An 8075-nucleotide genomic window follows, 5' to 3' on the forward strand; every position below is an offset into this window, starting at 1 on the left:
GTGCCGTAGATGTGTAATTACACTACACAGCGCAAACGCGCTCCACCCCCGTCCCTTATCACTACAAAAAAAAAAAAAAAAAAATGGCTATAGCTACATGAAAAGGACAGCATTAATGCATCACTTCTTCACAGTTGAACACAGCCCCAAAAAACAGCAAATCAATATTGAATTTTATAACGCGGGAGCTCTCGTAAGTCGAGCCGCTCCACAATGGGGAGACAAGGTCACCAGAGAATAAATAGTAGGCGGGCTAGCTAATGATCCATCATTCTGGACAAGCGGCTGCACCCGAGAGCAGGCCGGCTGACAAGATCATTAATAAGAGCTGCTGGGAGAGTGATCGATCAGCTCCATGAATGATCAGAGGCACAAATACCAGAAAACACCTGGATGTCCAGCCGTCTTTTCTACCGGGAGGGGCTCGTACCTTGCAAAAGCAAAAGAAAACATTTTGCTGGTCTTTCCAAATGCAACCGCATGTGCGCATTAACGCAAGTCTTTTGTGTTTGGGAGCTGAAATTTCGCCCGCATGAACATGCTTTTTGACCATTTTTAACCCTTGTGATGTATTTTGTCCGATCATTTACACCTGAGGTCCCGGCACCGGGCTGCATGGGCCGTACCCGGAAGAATCTATTCATCCATTTTCTAGAGCCGCTTATCCTCTCAAGGGTCGCAGGCTTGCTGGTGCCTATCCCAGGTGGCTTCGGGCAGTAGGCAGGATCGGTTGCGTCCAATACACCTGCCGCGCATGAGTTTGGAGTGTGGGAGGAAGCCAGAGTGCCCGGAGAGAACCCACGCAGGCCCGGGGAGAACACGCAAACTTCACAAAGGAAGGCCGGAGCGAGACGGATTTGAACTGGGTCTCTCACTGCGCCACCGAGCCGCCGCCCGAAATACTGTAATGAACGACTATTTTCATTTTATGTATTATCCGAGTCGGAAAACAGTTTTATTTTGAGAAATCTATTATTTTGAAAATTGCCCGGATTCTCTTAGATGCGTTTCCGGTCACTTGAGCGCCAAAAATTTCACTCACAAATAAGTTAGATGAGTAAGAAATAAACATCTTTGGGAAAAAGCCCAGTCAAGAGACAGGTGACGAGCCCACAACGTCAAAGAAAACGAAAGCTAGCTTTTAACAGGAAATACCGGGAGAGGAGTCCTACTTAAAACGATTACTTCTCGTTTTAAAGACTTCAAGCGTTACTTCATATACAAAGAGCACCCGAACTAACAAGGAATTGGTTCTCTACATTTTTGTAACCGAACCAAAAGTACTTCCGCGATAAAAATCTCAAGCGTATTATATGCCTTACTTATTATTTTTAAACTATTTTTGATGACTCCTTCCTGTTTTTTTTTTTTTTTTGGTTATTTTTTTTTAGATTTGGTCTCCGGACAAGTAAAATGACTGAGAAAGCGCTCTAGTTTTTTCTATGTATTTTCCTGTAAATTCTGACACGAGCCATGAGAATACTTTTCTTCTGATACGGCTTTTTTTGTTTTCGAAACCGGGGCGTGATTAAAGGTAGAGGAGCGGGGGAGTGGGCAGGGTTGGTCAAGCGGCCTCGTAACGGGGGCGTTCATTATTGCCGTTCGGCGCTCACAACAACGGGAGTCGGTTTCAACGGCGAACCTCCGCCTCCTCCTTTTGGTCCCGGCTTATCTCCAACGTGTCTGGCGAATATATCTTACTCAGCATCTCGCCCAGATTCCTAATCTTTTCACTTAGAGGCAGAATGACTCGAGAAGGACTGTACTCTCCTCGCGCGGCTGCGCGTATCAATATCTGGCCATTGATCTGAGCCCGGCCTCTCCTCCTCCATTGGTCCACGTATAGATTGCTTTTCCCAGCAGGTATCTGCGCCTACAATCTGGCTGATGGACGGCGTGCGGCGGGGGAGGGACGGGGGCTGTATCGAACCGCCGCGTTACACGTGCCGCTGCAATGAGTTAGACCGCTGAGCAAAAAGAACCACAAAATTGTGACACGCTGCAAAAAGTCCATTTTAGGAAAGTTCAGAAATATCAAAAGGCTTATAATAAGAAATGGTAGCTTTTTTTGGCCTAAAAAGGAAAAGAAATCTTAAGAAAGGATATTTCAAGATTTTTATAATTTTTTTATCATTTTATTTATATTTTTTCTTATATTTATTTATTATCTTTTTTATATTATATTATTTTATTATTATTACTGTCTATTATATTATTATTTCTATTTTTTGTCTATAAAGGAAAAAAAAGCTTATAAACTGATCCAAAAAACTTATATAAAACTTATATATGAGATATTTCAAGATTTTTACTATTTAATTTTATGATTATATTTAATGATATATTATTAATCATATTTATTCATATAATTTATCATATTTATTTATATTTGTTATTTATTTATACATTTATCTGGCTGATAGAAGGCGTGTGGCGGGGGAGGGATGGGAGTTGTATCGAATCAGCATAACGCAACCCCCAGCCATTACTGTAGCTTCTATTCTATGCGCCTTATAATGCGGTGCGCCCTATGTTTAAAAACACCTTTAAAATAGGCCATTCACTGAAGGTGTGCCTTATAATTAATATATATATATATATATATATATATATATATATATATATATATATATATATATATATATATATATATAGATATATATATATATATTTTTTTTTTTTTTTTTTTTTTAATACTATATTTACATCTTTTCAGTTCTATTTCGTCGTTGGCCCATAATTTGATACCTTGAACAGATACATACAATTGGATGAGGATTACCCCCGGGTGGCTAGTAAAATACAAAACTGCAGATAAACCGCAGGGCTCAAATCATGAGAAAAAAAATTGCGGCTTAATACAGTATTTGGAAATTAACGATATACATAAAATCGCATTCTTTTTCAGTCAACGATGACTGTCAAAAATGGCACGCTGTTTTTGCGACTGTGCTCAGTGTTATAATGGCCGACGCATTGAAAAAAAAATCAATGCAGTCAATACCCGGGATTTTACCGTGTGTGTGCGCGGGTATTGGGCAAATTCATTTTGACGCGCGAACGCATTTGTCTGTATGTGTCTGTGCCGTTGCCATCGGCGACCGACCATAAATCAGAGGCCCTCAGGCCGAAGGATTGCCCGGCTCGTGGCTCCATGTGTAATTACAAAGCTGACATTTAAACAGCAGCAGCCATATTTCACTCTCCGCGCTGGACGCGCCGTGGTCTACGGGCGGAGTAAAAGTTTTCAAGTGAGGGGAAAAAAAAGAAGAGGGAGGAAAAAATCAATAGGAAATAGAATGCATTCTAATGCCTTGTTAATGGACCCGCATATTAATTATTCAAGTGCGGCCATTTTGACTGCTCATTAAAATGGCAGCTGAGAGGAGAAATGTGCAGCATTACCCTGCATGTAGTGCTCACACGTTTTATACGACTGCATGTGCAATACGAGACCCTATTAGTTGGTTTTATCGCCGTCACTCTTGTACGGTTGATGCTGCTGCAACGTTAGTTTTTCATTTGTTTTTATTATTCGCTAAGTTTTCATTCGTTTGTTGAGTGAGGTTTTTTTTTTTTTTTTTTAATGGGTAGTTTTGGTTTAGTTAGTTGTGGCCGTTGAACCCCGCCGGCGTCAATTTCGACCCGATTTTGGCCATTGATCGAGACACATTAACCCCTGGGGATTTTTCACTCGCCTGGCCTTATTATCACCCAACTTGGGCTGACTTTGAAAGGCTCATAACATTGTCAAACAAAAATATATATTTACTTTTAACCCCTCAAATGATGCATATACTGTATACATAAAATGCGATAATAGCAAAAGTGTATTATAGAAGTCCAGGCTAAGCCAATCATCAAAGTCATTGAAAGGCTTGCAAATGTCACAAGTTGGCCGCTAGCGCCACCCAGTGGTTTTGGGGTGGCTGCACAAAAATCTCTGTTGTGCCCTGTTGGCGAGTTGCCGTTGAAAGGATTCATTCAAAAATCGGGGGAAATGCGTGATAAAACATTGTGTTTTCAATATGTACAAAATTAACAATATTACCAATTTTTAATGGCAGTAAATGAGCTTGACACGGGCTAAATTTGACACGTATAAGATGTATCTCTCGACCTCAGATTTGCAAGTATTTAGAAGGGACGGCAGCATTGTGTTTTGAAAGTCCTCATGTTTTGACAATCAATGCAATTTTTTTTGCCTCAAAGTGATTTTTATGCATGCTTTTCCTTTGATATCACGCACCAAAAATATCAAAAAGCCAGAGTTATGGAGAGTTTCAGGAAGTGTCCCGTCGAAATAATTGAAAAAAATGTGAACGCTGATCGTACCTGCTCGTTATCCTGTTTGGTCGGCTTCAGGCTCCACGCTAAGTCGACGTGTGATGGCTGTTAGCGTGTTAGCCCAATCCTTGTAGCATGGTTTTCAATCTGCTCTGCTCCAAGAAACACGTTCTTCTTGAAAGCTACTGTAATGTTCCTGCGTGAACAAGGATCGACTCGGCCGTCGGTTCACTCAGCTTGCTTCTTTTATTGAAAATAATGCCGTAACAACACCAATTGCTGTTAGCTGCAACAGGCACTTGCTGCTAACAGCCATTTTTATAGGATGCACCCACACGTTTGGCTTTCATTTTTCGGAAAAATAGCGCATCCTTTATTTGGGGAATTACGATGATGTGCAACGCTTTTATTTTGAAAATCCCCCCGGAAGCACCATCATGACAGCGGTTTACTTGATCATGATGCACGGCCGCTCACAATGTAAACAACTGTGGGTTTTTTTCCGAGCGAATCATTTTTTTTCGGCTGATTTTTTCGTAGTGCGATAATATGTAACCACAAAAGTCAGGGGTGGACTTTAACCGGAGATGGACTTATTTTCGAAAAACTCCGCTGCTCAGCAGTGTCGCGACTTTAACGCAAGCGAGCCCGAGCGTGCTAAGCCGCGAGGTCGAAGGTCACGCGGATGAGCGCGGTCATTAAAAATGGAGGGGAGCTAAAGCAGTTATTCAGGGGTGAAAAGGAAAAGTCCTCCGCTTCCTCCGGCTGTCAGTCTGCATCTGCTGACTATTCAGACGGCTCGCCGCGTGACCCGATTCCTAATGGCGCTCAAGTAGCCATCGCCACCCCTGGCTCTTTGTCGCCCCTTCTTCTTCTCGACGTTAGCGTTGGGGCAGATCCGGAGCGTCTTCTCCTCAGTACCGCGCCAGTGGCAGGGAACATCTGTCTGGAGGTCCCCCTGCCACACAGCGTTAGAGTCAGGGCGGGTCGCTCGCCGCGGCGGCCTGCCGGGGAGGGCCGGCGGGCAGGACGGGGGCCGGACCGGCGCTCGGCACGAGAGCGTCCATGCGGAAACCTGTCCCCGGGTCCATCCCGCTTTGTCTGTCTCGTGCCATTTGGAGTTCTGTGCGACATTTTGCAGACGCTTCTTTTGTAGGTCGAAGGTCAGGCACGACAACAAAAGGCACCGCCGCGTGGCTTTTGCGGCGTCCTCCATGTTTGCGGGAATGTTCGACCAGCTTTAAGCTTCTTACCTTTAGTCTGTTTAAATGGTCTCAGTTCACTTAAGTTGCTGTTTACCAAAGCAAAGCGGAACGCTATCGAGAGGCGGAGTCTGTCACTCGCAAAACAGATCGCTCCATCATGCAGCCACGACGCAGATAAGGAGGGAATAGGAAGGGAAGTAGCTGTTGGACACAATAGGATTGTCAAAATTTGGATGGTCAAGATTTTCAAAATTAGAAATATGCACTCAATGACTGACGTCAATCAATTCTTGGTTGTGTTCTTATTTGAGCTAATGCTAAATGTTATCTTGGAGATTAACTGTATTTTGACCATTTTTGGCTTATTTTCTTCCACATCATTCTGGCTGTATTTTAGCCAAGGGATGACACACTCCCAAGAGATCGTACCATGTTGTACTTTGCCGTTTTGTCGCCACCTGGGTGAAATTTCAGCTCCCCCAATGCTTTCCCTTTGATGTAAAATGCCTTTGATATCAAATCCAAAGGATTTTTTGTTTGTCCGTTTTTTGCAAAACCCGTTTCAATCGGCTCCATATACCACATGCTGCCGGAAACGTTGAGCTTGCTCAGGTTTGTTGACATTTCCCATGATTCTTAAACACCACAGCAGGAAGTAGTTTCGGTATGCCGTGCAAGTCAACAGTTTCGTTTCCTTTTTAATCGGTTTATCTTTTAAACCCTAATATGGACTTCCCACTCGGGTGTATTTATTTATTTCTCCATTTCCATCTATTTCCAGCATAGATGTATTTCATCTTGAATTTTATGTAGTCTCAATCCAGTCCATTTCTGCATTTTCATACCGTACGCAGTCCCTTTCCCTTCATATCCATCCATCTCCGCGTCCGGGCTTTTCTGAAGCCGGAGTATTCATCATGGCTATAGCAGGATGTTTGTTGGCCACGCTGCGTGTGATAGATGGACCAGTCACTGATGTGCAGCTACCTGCCGAGACACAAAGCAGACATCTATTTAGTAGCCCGACAAGACACATTGCTTTTCTTTTATTGTTTTCAAACTGCGGGGACGGGCGTGTGTGCGCCAGGAGTGTTTAGTAGGCGGTTTGGAAGGGAAGAAGAAAAACAAGAAGCCATGCTTTTTGGCCATCCGGCAACATGCAGCAAGTGTAGAGAAGATGAGCTATTATCTAGCTACAGTGTATCACTATGTTGTTGACAAATCAATGGCTCTGACAGTGATGACTGTGTGTGATACAGCAAAGCACTCAGACTGTCTCCGTGCCTGCCTGCTGTGGAGACTTCAACGAGGGAGCACTTGAGGCAAGAGTACTCTGAGCCAGGAGGGGTGTGTGTGCGTGTGTGGTGTGTGTGCGTGTGTGTGTGTGTGTGTGTGGGTGTGTCTCCTGCGTGTGTCACAAAAAAGACATGACTGTATATCTAGTATAATGGTCCCCAACCATCGCTTTGTGGAATGCTACAGGGCCATATATATATATATATATATATATATATATATATATATATATATATATATATATATATATATATATATATATATATATATATATATATATATATATATATTTTTTTTTTTGCAATCAAATAAATGACATTTGCAAGCATTTAGGAATCAACACATGGTGCAGTTTCTAAAGCAGTGGTGTCCAAACTGTGGCCCAGGGGCCATTTGCGGCCCGCCATTCATTTTTCAGTGGCCCGCGGCATAAACTAAAAAATGACATTGGGCAGGGCGCACAATGCTAGTTACTTATATTATGATTGGTTCATGTACTGTGAATATTTAATAAAATATGCACGGAAAAATATAAAAAACATCAAAATAATAGTCAGAATTTCTCTTCCAAACACAGGTGAAAAAGATCGTTCAACTTCAGAAGCCAAATTTGTTGCAGCCACGTGTTTATGAACACCTCACCATTTTGTGCTCTTGTTTTGTTTCGGAATGCGGGCCTCTGTTCAAAACAGGTGTGGATCTTATTTAGTGGGATACTGTGCTGTTGAACCCCAAAATTCTTGACAAATTCTTAACTTTTCACCTGATAACCTTCATCAAATTAACTAGGAAATCATGTACTTTTATTGCTTAATCTTAACATGTTGTGTGAGAATTGTAGTTCGATTTCAATCCACAATGTTGGCTTTGCATAAGAAAAGAATTTCTAAAATTGTTCCGCAAATTGTCAGGTAGTTCTCGTGCATCGGTAGCGATGAGCAACAGGGGCCTAAGAGAGACACTTGATGGGGTTAAAAGCGACCACTGTTAGCGCACACGGAAACAAGAAGACAAGTGTCGAGAGCGACAGGAAAAAGACGGAGCTTCCCCCATTCCAAACTCCCTCCGTCCCTCCCCCCTTTTTATAGCACAGACAAGCATATGCGGGCTGACAACATGACATTGCCGGCGAGAGAGAGAGAGAGAGAGAGAGAGAGCGGAAGACCAAGAGCCAAACTAGCTCTGACATCTCCGATTGTGACAGCTGATGGAGGCAAATTAGCCTCACACATGCATACAACTGTCAACTCTACCCTGAAAAACACCCCCCTTTCCCCTTTACTGCCC

This window comes from Hippichthys cyanospilos, chromosome 4, assembly GCF_059441005.1.
Source record: "Hippichthys cyanospilos isolate Australia breed blue-spotted pipefish chromosome 4, RoL_Hcya_1.0, whole genome shotgun sequence".
NCBI lineage: Eukaryota > Metazoa > Chordata > Actinopteri > Syngnathiformes > Syngnathidae > Hippichthys > Hippichthys cyanospilos.